This window comes from Dromaius novaehollandiae, chromosome 7, assembly GCF_036370855.1.
Source record: "Dromaius novaehollandiae isolate bDroNov1 chromosome 7, bDroNov1.hap1, whole genome shotgun sequence".
Classification (NCBI taxonomy): Eukaryota; Metazoa; Chordata; class Aves; order Casuariiformes; family Dromaiidae; genus Dromaius; species Dromaius novaehollandiae.
Genome location: NC_088104.1, coordinates 31,200,209 through 31,213,504, shown reverse-complemented (window position 1 = coordinate 31,213,504; position 13,296 = coordinate 31,200,209).

Sequence of the window (13,296 nt, the reverse complement as noted above, 5' to 3'; positions counted from 1 at the left end):
ACAAACTGATCTTTTCAACTTACTTTTTCAGGCATTCGTATCATAACCAGTAAGCTATTTTGTACTATCAAATGAGCACAAATCAAGGTACAGCAACCACCAGTCTTGTCTATTACAAAGAAAATGGCATAGGAAATGCAAATACTCCATGAACGACCTCTGCATTTACTATGTTCAGTTTTCATTTTGTTCAGTTTTGTTCATTTACTATGTCGGTCTGCAAGGAGGTTGTTCATGTACCTTAAGAACAAAACATTTTTGATACTATCAAAGAAGGGATGCTGGAAGAACAGAACGTGTTATTTTGGACATTTCTGCAGGGACACACACATTCATTTGGACAACTTATATGAAAGTAGAATGTGGAAGGGTGAGATTATTTATGAAGCTGCCCGGTCCCCTTTCCGAGGCTCAGTATGTCACGTAAGTTGGAAGAATCATGCCACAATACCAAGAATTTACACGTGCCTCATCTAACTAAGATACTCAAAACTGAAAGGTGCACCCAAAAAGGCAACAGAATGATAGAAGGCTGTTCTAAAAGGTAATTCATCCCACCGTGATGAACCGCCATCATGAATTTTGACATCATTGACAGGGTCCGGTTCCATGAGCCACGTAAATGAAGAGCCAGATGACAGGAACACCTGCCTTTGAAGATCTACTGTAGGTCGGGATCAGAAGTTATTCAAACACAAGTTGTGGCAGGAATGCTATGAGACATCAGCACCAGTATAAGTGGCAAGGACTACAGAGCCAACAGATAAAAATGAATTAATAAAACAAAACACTATTAACAAAATCTTGAGCTTAGACTTAAACCACTTGCTTACTCTTCAGAAATACGATGATACTACATTATGTGAGGACTGCATAATTAAAAGACACGGATAAATCTACAAAAAAAAGGTGGCTTTCTTCTCCTCTCTTTTCCTCTTCCTCTCCCCTCTTCCATTCCCCCCAGTCCAACCGATCATATTCAACTGATCGTTTCAATTTGAAATTTTGGAATTTTATATTCTCCAAAGTGAATGTAGTTCTACCCTGATTTTCTGTTCCATAGACATTGGATATATTCTACAGTTCACTCCCTCCTTGGATCCCTATTTTTCCTAACATACTGGAAAAAGGAAAAGAAATAAGATAAGTGTATCTGTAAACCAAATTATCTAGAAATCAGCAAAAAGTGTTGCTATTTTAAGCAAGGCAGAGAAGTGAAAACTCCCAAATCTCCAGCTGCCAGCCTGTTCAATTTTGTTTGCAGTGAAGGGATGGAAAGAAAGCAATTTTTTGTTACAGCTCTCATTTCACAACTTTTGGCAACTTGCAACAATCATCATTGAGCACACAACAACCTGGCCCATCTGGTTATATATTTCCTTTTTCCTCTCCCCTCCAAGTATCCTCATTTGCCTCTGAAAGGTTTTTCTCTTGCTTCAGCATTGACTCATTTTTGTATAAGAAGAATATCAAGAGGATGCACTCAGAGCTCCAGGCTCTCTAGGGGACGCTGATCTGTAAGAAGTTGTTATTGTTGGAGGTATTGCGGGAGTGGCTTGCCTTTTCCCCAGTCGCTGTAACTTTTGCCTGCTACCATTCTACAATAGCTGGCAATAGCTAAAGTTCCCTGAGCAAAGCCCTGGGCACTTCTTGGCAGACTGCAGACCTTCTCTGGCAAAGGTCTGAGCTCAATCTGTTGCAACAGGATGGAAATTCTGTAGTAACTTTATTTAAATATATCTCCATGTTTCATAGTTAATGGGCCATTCTGATAGAACTTTCACATTTCTGGAAATGTTAGAGATCTTTATTTCGGAAAACCGACGGTATATATATTATCTGGAATGGTGCTGTGCTGTCTACTAAAATAAATACATATCATTTTTGCTTATTGACATGTCTCTTCAGTAAGGAAAACTGTAAATATCTGAAGCAAAAAGTATCAATATTGTTGATTTATACACAAAAGCAAAGCCTATATCGGAAGAAATTTCAGAAATAGTTGAAAGAAAAAGAGGAGAAACGTACGTCTTCCCCACTTCCAAATTTCAACTCCCTAGACTTTTCTCATTCAAATTAGAAGAGACACTTCTAATTATTTCTAATTCTGCATAACCCCTATACCGCACTAGCTGGTCCATGGCTGTAGCAACCTTAGCTTAGCTCAGAAATTTCTATCTTTATCTAAGAATCAATGTGGATCCTCAGCCCTTAGCAGAAAAACCTCTCACACAAAACTCAACCTAGAAACCCATGCAAGATCCAGAAGCAAGATGTTTAAAATAAACATTAATCCCAGAAGTTCAGCCATTAAAAATAAATGAATTTCTGATAAGTGCTTTCTCTCCTTGTGAGTGTTACTATAACCTCCAGTTTTGCCCTCAGTCTCATACTGAAGGTAAGAAAGTGCAGGGGGATGGGCCTTCAACAACAAGGAAAAGGAAAAAAAAAAAGATACGAAATGTCTATTTCCTGTTTCAGTGATAACTACAGAAGTTTAGCTAGTGTTTTTAGTGGAATTAGGAAGAGATATAGTTGAATCTGAAGACACACAAACATCATTGTGATTTAAAAAATTGTAATTATTCAAATTTTCTTAAAGTGTTAGGTACTTTAAAATACTGGAACTCAAAATGAGAAATTGCCCAAAAAAGTAATTCATTTAAAATTCTAAAAAATTCTGAAATAGGATAATGCTGCCAGAACCATTCACCTGTTTTGCCTAGTTTTATTCAACATAGTAAGCTTATCTTTCAACTGTCTCCTCTTTTCAGCATTAACTATTTGGCAAAATGACAGCTACTAGGAAAGGTAACAACTAACTCCCAACATTACTATACTTCTGTTTCTCAAAATATTGCTGGAAGGCATTATTGACATTTCCAAGGTTTCTACAGGCTTTCCTAGTAACTGGGACTGTTTTGTAGGCTAGCAACTCATTGATTATGCTGTAATTTTAGGACAGTAATTTAGGTCCAAGACATTACCCTAAAATAGGCTGTGGCCTCACCAGTACCAAGTAGAGGGCAAGGATCCCTTGACCTGCTGGCAATACTTTTAACAATTTATTCTACAGTGCTGCTACAGAACAGCAGTTGTCCTATTTTTTTTCTGTGCAATTTATTTATTTTTAACATGTTTGGATGTCTTATATGCTTGATCTTTATTTCTAAGGTTACTTTTAGAGATAACTATACTTACAGTAAAACAGTATCACATTATAACATGTACTACCCGCCTGAGCTTAGTCAGTAGTACATGGTAAAAACTTCAACTTTTTCCACTACCTAATTGAGACAATAGCATTCTTTTTAGAAAAGATTGGAGATCTTCAAGTTTTTACCTTACTCAGCTAAACCGGATGTCCTGCACTTACCATGAACTTTGTTTTAACCTTGTCTCCTACAGCCAACATGTTGCTCAGAGAAGTCCAAAGTTCTGACGTGCACAGCATCACAACCACAGTCTGAAGAGACAGTACTTAGTAAAAGCAACTTTCAATTTCTACAGCCATTCAATCCTTCAGTTAAATCAGGAATTACACGCATTTGTCAGATTTCTTTACTGTAAGCACTTAGTCTGAGACTAAAGGCCAGTTGCACAGGTTATCAAAGCCTTAGTAAGTTAATAATAAGTGGCTTTGAGGTGATCAAACAATCAAGTGCTCTGGATAAACTGGAATGATTTAAGAACAGTTATAAGGAAATCTTTGTCACTTGTGTGTGTGTGGGGAGTTGTTATTTTCTGTTTTCTGCAAATGAAACATTACATATGGGATTAGGATCTGCTCATAGCAACAGTTCCCACAAATACAGAGAGTGGTTGTGTCATCCCAAGTGTTCTGTTCCTGCATATTGGGTGGAAAATTTGGAAGAGAAATCTCTTGAACCTGAATAATCAGTACTTTGGGTGGAGCACTCACTTTGCAGCACTGAGTTTTCACCTCTGGAACTGAGTTGAAACCCAAGTCAAACTGATGTAACAGAAAATTATTTAAACAGAGCATAAATAATAAAACATCTAGTCCGAAATAAGCCTCAGAAAGCTAATGCCTAAGGCAATCTTTTTATTGTTAACTGATGAACACTATCAACAGTGTATTCCAGGGAGGCAGCAATAAAGAGACACCCTTAATTTTATATTTTGTTTTTCAAGATTGCTACTGCTAAATTAAATGCTAAGTCAGTTGAAACCTTAGATCTTAGAGCTTTTAAGCCTCTGCTGGATTTATCAGCAGCAAGTTGAACTCCATAGAGGGAAGAAACAAGGCAATAGGACTATGAGTAAATATACAAACCAAATTCCCTTAAGGCTAATGGTAAGTTTTGGGGCACAGAAAAAATACATCCTTATCTCATTCTTTCTTACTCCTAATATTTTTTTCCATCTGTGGAAACCAGTTCCAACTGAATGAGACACTGGACTTTAGTAAAGTCACAAAGGTGGCGAAGTACCACTGAGCGCCACTGTACAGTATTTTTTCACTTGCTGGATTCAAACAGTATTGGTAGTGCAATGTCTTGGGAAAGGCAGTCTTCAAAAATATTTGATCTTGCAAGAAAAAAGAAATTCTGAAAATCCTGCTGGATTCCCAACCCATCTATAGAACAGAGAGTTCTCAATTCAGAGGGAGCTGTACTCCTGGATGTTAACCCGTGATCAGCATGCCTTTGACATTCCTTCAACAATACCATAGTTGTAAGATATTTGGGTTTTTTTACTTCTGCTAATAACACTAACACAAGAGTCATAAAGCATAAAACTGCTTCAGAGTATATTCTAATCTAGAAACTGCACTGTCAACAACAGCATAACCACAGATGACCTAGCTGACTCCCAAGGTTTCTTGAAGCTTCATTACAATCAAATAATTTCTGTCACTATAGAAACATATATTAAGACAGATCACGGACAAACAGGCAACATTTAGTCTCTCGCTACAGCCTTGAATAAAGCATCAGGTCCGCACAACAAGTACAGCTATCAGGCAGTGCAAAATGAGTCAGTGGCTCCAGCATAACAGAGATGTGTATTTCCAAGCCCACAGTCAGAAGGGGCACTAAACAGGTGTCTTAACAACCACAATTTATATATCACAGAGCAGAATTTCAACAAAACTATGCTGCCCTCTCAGTGAAATTTGGTATACCTCAAGATTAAAACTAAAAGATTACTACTAAAAGACAGTAGTACCACCAAAAAAGGACTCAGCATCACTGCTTATGTTAGGCCTAAAGAATGGAGAATGAAGGCCTTCTGTATACGGACTTGTATGGGTATGTAGGAGAATGCATTAGAAAAAAGGCACACAAAAGAATCCAATTTCTCCCTACTGTCTACTGTAAAGATTCCAATTAAAATAATTAATCAAAAGCATTTTAAGAAACTTTGCCCCATAAAGACCTCTCCTTTCATGTGATGCAGAAAAGAAAAGCTGTACGTAAATATTTTTTTGATGGAGCTTTCTGATAAAAAGGAACACAAGGCAAAGTGTGCTGCAAGTCTGGTGTGAAATGAACAAATCAGGCTCAGCTCAGTTTTCAGAAGCATGTTTTCCTTTTTGATAGCTCTTAAGGTTGTCTGTAAAAAGAGGCGCTTATGTTACTGATAGATTTTATATGAAAGGGAACAGAGCCAGCTTGGAAAGAAAAGCCTGCCAATATTCAGAGAACTGTTTTGAAAAATATTATTTTCTCAGAAAACTTCTGCCATTTCTTATCCTGTACTGTAATCCCTTAGCCCCATGGAACCTGAATGAGAAAGCGGAGATCTCATCAGTAAGCCTCAGGTTTATTCCGTCAGCAAAGTTCGACACCTGACTTCCTGCCTCCTGACATTTCATTACTAGCTGTGCTCTAACGCAATAGAAGTGACAAGGTACAACTGAATGATTTCAATACAGTGGAGGATTTGGATGGGATTGTTTCCTAGATGCAAGCAAATCGTCTATTTTCATCTTTTATTTGTTTGAGAGGCACTGGAGATGGCAGCAGGGAGACAAAAGGTGTTTTTAACCCATCAGTTTTCAAGGTAATGTGAAGCAATGGCAAGGAAGAAAATCATCAGTTTTAAGGCCGATCTCAATCATAGCTCATCTAGAAGAGTTTTCTATATCCTTTCATTACACATTCCATTTCTACCAAGGAGGTCAGTGAGCAATTACAGAAAATGTTCAGAAGGTGAAGAAAGAGGTACTTCTTATTTTTGACTACCCACTTTTTTTTTCCAGAGTTGATACCAATAAAATAAGTAACCTTTATAGTGGAGTTATGCTGCCACTGAAAAAGTTTTCCTACTAAACAGGGGGATGGGTAGTAAAGGTTTTCTTGTTCTGTGCTTGCACAATGCCTGACACAAAAGGGTTTGGGCCCATCGCAAGAGACCTCTCTCTTGTGTTCCAATAGTGAAGATATCATATGTGTACCAAGATACCGTATCTTTGAAGTGCTGTTCTGATTTGACAGAGTAATGTTTGAAAAGGATTACAAACACTCTTGAGTCCTCTGGATACAACCACTCAGTTCTGCCTGGCAGTGCTAAGAGAATAAATTCTGTGAGAACAAGTCTTTTATTACAAAGTGAACACAGTATTAAGCTGCTCCAAGCTAAGCACTGAAAAATGTATAATTATGGAGTTTACAGTAATTAAAATGTCCTTTGTCGCTCACTTTATCACACAAATTGGGTGGAGAGGAAGAAAAAAGTGATTTCATTTGACTCACAAGCACAGCTCTCAGAGCACTTTCATAAACAACACATTTTAGTCAGGCCATTGATTTACAAAAGAATTTCCCAAGGAGGGGAAAACATCTAGCTAGTGATTTACGACAATGATAGGAAGTGCACTTAGAGCTGAGGCTGCTCCCAGAATTTTTGCAAGTATAGCACAAAACCCAGTCTCTTTGACACAATTTTCTTCTATGAGTGAACTCATGATAAACATAGCATGTCCTGGTTCAGTAAAAAGAGAACAAAGCATTGGTTTAATCAAACGGAAGTTATTTAAGAACTTTTACACAAGCTTTGTCAAATACTCAAAACAAGCAGAATGATTTACAAGATCAGCTAACATTTCTAACAGCAACTAAAAGATTCTTAAATGCCATCAGTTTTTGCCAAGGATTCATCTCTCACATTATTGTTTTCTTTCTGTTTTCATTTTTCACATTTTGTAAATAAATGTAATTAACTTATCTCACCCATCAAAAACCTCCATATAATCATACCCAGCTTCTCCCTTCATTTTTTTTTTGCAAATCATGAAAGAAACAAATCCTGTGGATAAAGTCGGGAGTTTTGGAAGACAACATTCAATTCGCATATGGATCTTGCTCATTGCTATTGTCGTTGTTGATCTTGAAATCACTGTATCTCCAGCTAACATTTCTTAGGATCAGAGCCGTAGTGACTGTACCAGAACTGAAACATATTTGTTTAAACAAAGAAGTACTGCTCTGCTGTTTTCATTATGTTAAAGAAGAGTACATGTTTAAAAAACTCTGAGGGAGGGAAAACTAAAAGACATAAGAAGATTAGATCATATGGAAATATGTAAAAGGTTGGGCAAACACTAATCCTTAACTCTGAAAATTTGTCTTCATGTGTACATATGACACAGCACTGAGCTAGGACTTTACCACTGAGTATAGGACTAGTTTTTCTCATTATTAAAAATGAACATTCAAGTAAGAAGCCGAAAGGATACCATAAATAATGGCTATTCAGTTCCCCGAGGTTCAAAACTGCAATAGAAGAGGGATAGTTTTGGCATGTGCTGCACATGCAGCACTACAGATAAGGCTACGAGAAATTCTCTGGGGGTAGAGGCTGTCTTTTTTATTATGTATTTACACTGCCTATGAAAGTGAATATGCATATCCTACTCACACAGATAGAGGTTATTATAATAAAGCAAACAAAAAATAATGGCAATAAAAGTTTAAACAGATAATTGCAAAAGATTCCTTAGGACAACTAACTGCAAAGGACACTGCAGTGAATGCGTAGCAGCCTTACATTGTGCAGGAAATCTGAGTATTTGTAATATACCTAGAAATGCTCCCTTGAAAATCTGGTATTGAACATAATACTTGTTTAGTTTTTGGTTGATATTAAGGATTTGTCCCCTGAGATTTAAAGTGATATCATCACTTATTAGCCAAAAGATGCATCACAACCATTCTAATGAAATAAACTTTCTCCATGACGAAAGTTAATAACTGAAACAACCAATCCACAGCTCTTTAGAAGATTCTTTCATGAAACCAGAAACAGTAATAGCATTCCACTGATTTAATTTTGATATCAAGTTTTATAGGAGTTTTATAATTCAATAATACAGAAGAAATCTAATCTTGGAACTAAGATAAAAACAAGATCTATTTCTTGATGGATCATATGGGATTTTAAAATAGCATCACAGAAATACAATATTATTTTTCCTAATGAACGATTCCAAGATGAATTAAGTAATTAACTGCAGATGGCACAGCTAACAAAAAATAAATTCTGTTAATGAGGAATTGTTGATTCAAGAAATTCTCCAGCACACTGGTTGTTCTACATTCAAAGTGATGTTTTAAAAGGAATTACAACAGTCAGTTCTTTATTTTTCTGTCTCACATTAATTCAAAGCAATGTGCTGAAAGTAATTCAGTGACACTGTAATTCCTTAATGTTACCACCAGTGGCCAAGAGGCAGCATATGCTTCCCATCACAAATAGTTAAATCATGAACCCTTTAGGAGAAGAAAGGAGTGAAACACTCAGGGCTTGCATCTCACAATGGACATTTTTGATGAAACAAAGGTTTACCAAACCAGCAGCTGGTTACACAGATAGATAGTTAAGAGCAAACTGGTACTTAATTTACCACGCATTTTTCAATGGATCTAGTGTAGCAGTATATCAAGGAGCTGGCTTAGCATAAGGGGCACAGTAGATGCAGTTCTCCTCCACAAGCACTGTACAGTGTGATGCCTGGCCACAAGACAGGAGGGAATTAACACAATACACAACCCCATGCCCACTCCTACACCAAGAATTCAAAACAGGCTACTAGGCAACAAACTGTAGCAGACTTCATGCCTTTATAAAGCAGTGAATAGAAGACATCCAAACTTTGTACTCCCTCATCTAACTGTACAATCACAATGCTAGGAGAGAAGCATAAACACCTAACAAGGTTTCTACCAGATCTGAACTCAATGGAAAAAATTCCCTCTCAAACCGAAAAAGGCAAATTTATCAGCCCTGCAACACTGTTAGAAACACAGCTTCTGTTCAAGAAGAGCAAGTCTGTTACTCAGCCAGTACCTTGGTCACCTGGCTGTGAACTAATGCCACCCCAAACAGTATTTCCTGCTGTTTTACTCATGTACCCAGTGCTCATACCTTAAGTGCTCTGACACTTCTAAAGGCAAAAAATTCAAGGTTGCTAAATTATTTTCCACAACAGGAAGCAAGTAGCCGTTCCACAAATCAATTACTACGCACCACGAGGACAAAACCCAAAGCGACCTCCCCAGCCAGTTTCACAGCCAGACATAAGCATGACAACAAAATGCTTATTTTTACATACACCTTCATTTTTAAATACACCTATCTCATTAGAAATCCTGTAAGGTGACTTTTAGTACTCTGTGAGGGCACTGGTGCCTCATGACAATACTTTTATTCAATTGTTGATTTGTATTGGCTTCAAAATATAACATGTGCAATATATTTATAAATTAAGTTAAAATATAAAGAATCAAAGGTGTGGAGGTGAACTACCATGTTGATGTAGAAATCCATACAGAGAAAAAAATAGTGCTGTACCATTAGAAGTCAAAAAGTAATCAGTTTGTTTGCAGATCTAGCCTGTTATGATACTGTTTACGGCCCTAGAGAACTGTGGTGGGACATCAGACATCTAAATAGTCACATGCCTGTTGAATAATCTTTTCATTTAGATTGCACTGACATAATTTTGTGTGTGTTGATTTTCTTTACACTTCTGTAGTCCCTTATGTTTTAGAAAAGCATACTTTATAATTTCTACTATCATAGCAGGGAATGTTGTGAGAACTGAAAATTATTTAAATAAAGTACCTTATAGTCATGCCTACTGAAAAGTGTCTCCTACAGAACATAAGTGCACTGCTAGTTTATGCCAAACTCCTAGCAAAATACAGTCTACCTACCTAGTATCGGACAGCCTGAATACACCTAATTTCCTTTAATCTCAGCAAGTAAAGAGTCACAGGCACTGCTTGGATGGGAGACTCCTCGGAAGACCACCATTTGAGGTAAAATACAAGGAAGCAAGGCCAAATGTTTGGTTTCTATGTACTAATACTTGCCAAATGAGTTAAAAAATGCTACGTGATTTCAAATAATTGCTGCTTTGACAGACCAGAATAAAAATGAAAAGAGAAAAGTCAAATGACCAGACAAATATTTTCCAGTTCTTTTTTCAAATCGTTCTGTAATTGTTCTTTTTTTCTGAGCCAAATTATTTGGGTCTATTTACTTAAAAGTTACTCTTTTTATCTGAGTACTTAGAGATTTATTGGTGATGCTAGAGCCAGAGGCTAACCTTAGCACAAAACACCCTCACAGCAAGGACCCGGTCACATGATGTGGGCATGGAGCTACATGGAGAAGCAATTCAGATCAGGGCAACATACGCTTCTTTAACCAGTATTCTTAATCATATGGGTAAAAGAGAAACAATAATTCTACTAGGAGGAGAAACTGCTAAGAGGGTTTGGTATTTCCTCAGTACAATCCTATTTACAAATACTGTTTCCCGGAAAATAAACAAGAGGAGATGGAGGCTTTTTTATTCAGTGTTCACACCTGTTTTTCAGCCTATGAACCATCTCAAAAGCTGCCACCTTTTGCACAAATAAGAGCATAATGTCTCTGTGCTGCTTTCTTTGCATATGCCGTCGGTGTTTCCAGTAACAAACATATATCTCTCCAGCAAAATACACTCAACTATTTGCTGTAACTTTGGCAGAATTCCAGGACTATCTATTCAGCAAGTTTCAAAGCAACCCACAATCAGCAGGCAACTTGAAAATTTCTCAACTGCTCCTCAGACTTGCACACTAGCCTCACTGGGTTGTACAGATGTAAACGAAAAAGAATTTTGTTCCTGTTTCAACTTCTGAATATCATTGGCAGATAATTCAGACTATGCATGATCACAGTAGTGAGTAGTGCAGATCTGTAGGAACAGACTTGTTGAGAAAAGCATGCTAAGGACCTGACATCCACCCTGTATTTATTTCAGGTAGTTTTACTTCAGACTACTTCTAGCCTGTTTCCATGGTCTGAAGTGATTGAAGGGCATTTAGTTATGCTTCCAGAACACATCTTCCATTTTAGTTTTATCTGACAGGCATTTAATTCACTAAGAGAGTGAACTTAGTTCCCTCCAATAGGCTGCTCTGCAATGTGAGCCACAGCACAGTAAGGAAAAGGGAGATTCGCTTAAAAATTGCAGTCCTGATCCAAAGAAAAATCCTAGTGAAGATGCACGCTTTTTGCATCTTATTACAGAGATTTAAATACTTGTACAAAGTTCTTTTGTTACAGTTGAGACTACTGAAATACCTGAAATTTGATTTTAATATTCCACAAGGGTGCTTGAGAAAATGCAGAAAGATCTGGACTCTCATTCAGTACACAAAACAGCCAGCCAGCCAGCTGAAACTGTTTCCTGGAGCTAGCCCTCCAGAGAAATCTCCAGGACTACCTCAGGCAAATGTGCACTGCAGGAAGAGGGCAGAGCATGGTGGCAGCTAGTGGAAGAAGGATGTGATCTAAAAATAGGGATAGAGACAGAGATAGGTAAAATCCTTCCTTGCCACCATAAACTTTTACCTTGTTTTATTTGGAGTACAATCTACTTTTTTTTTTCCTAAGCACAGCTTTGTATTTCTACACATATGTCAAGCACCTGTTGATCAAAATGAAGTAACGATCTCTTTTTATAACACGCACCAAAGGAAGAACCTGAACAGCAATAAAGTGCACATCTTTTGATGTTTCAAAGATCTGGTGATGTTTACTGTAAATTCTGTGAGTATTTTGTAACTAACTAACTGTAAGTAACAAAACTGAAAATATGCACTTTGCATTTAGCAAGTCTTAAGTAGATTTTACATCATGAAATCAAGGATTCCATAGTTTATTCTCTAGTCTTAGTCTTTAAATATGGAAAAATTGCTAACAAACATTCCTTAGAAATACCACTTAAGTAGACCTTTAATTCATTTAAAACACTTACTGTTTATTAAGATGTCATGCTTTAAAATCTTGTTAATTCTAAATTAACATCTAAATTAAATCTTGTTAATTTCTAAATTACTGGCTTTACATTTAGAATGCTCAGCATAACGATCATTTGTCAGCAGGAAGTAAAACAATCTGCCATCTAAATATTAGGCATTTGTTTTAAATTTAAGCTCTTCCAATCCCAAACCAACAGTTAGACCCTATCATCACCTCCAGCTGACAGCATGTCCTGTGTTTTCATGTCTTGAGACAGCTTCCTCTGTTTCTATCAGAATATACCAATATTTGTTTCCCTGTAGTTCAATCTCTTAGTATAGTTTCTCTTCTACACAAAGAATAAAAATCATTATTCTGTTCCCTGGATATGGAAAGGAGTTTCTATGTAATAAATCAACCAATCTATTTTATATTACACACATTCATCTCTAACATAACCATCTGAGTTTTAGCTAACTTTGTAGTTAACATCAAAACTTAAAACTTGGTAAGTGACAGAGAAAGATATTGCAAGATAAAGTTTCATGTCCTGTCTGAAAGACTTCTTGGATTACTTCTTGGATGACCGCATCCATAGTTTTCTCAAAGGATTTGTGCCATGTATCTCACATGCTGAGACATGCTTTTTTGCTAGTTAAATTTGAGCCAAAATTTGAATTCACATAAGCCTGTAGCCAGTATTGGCAAGACTGAGCAGTATGGACAAAGTTCTCGAACAGCAGACCTTATTTAGCAGGACTTCTGATTTTGTACTTGCCTTCGGGCACGAGTACACACATTTAACTAGCAGGTGCTAGACTGCCCAGCCACCCCTTCTGCGGACACCCCCCCACAGACCCATGGTCATTTCTGCAGAGGTGAGACTGTCAGTTTCAGCCAAATGCAATTTCAGCTTTCATTATCTGCAACACAAAACAAGGCTCTCCTAGCGCTGCTGTGGCTATCAAATTTAAAAGTGAAAATAATTGATTATCATCAATCAAGTTAATGTTTCTTGATGCCGTCAGTACA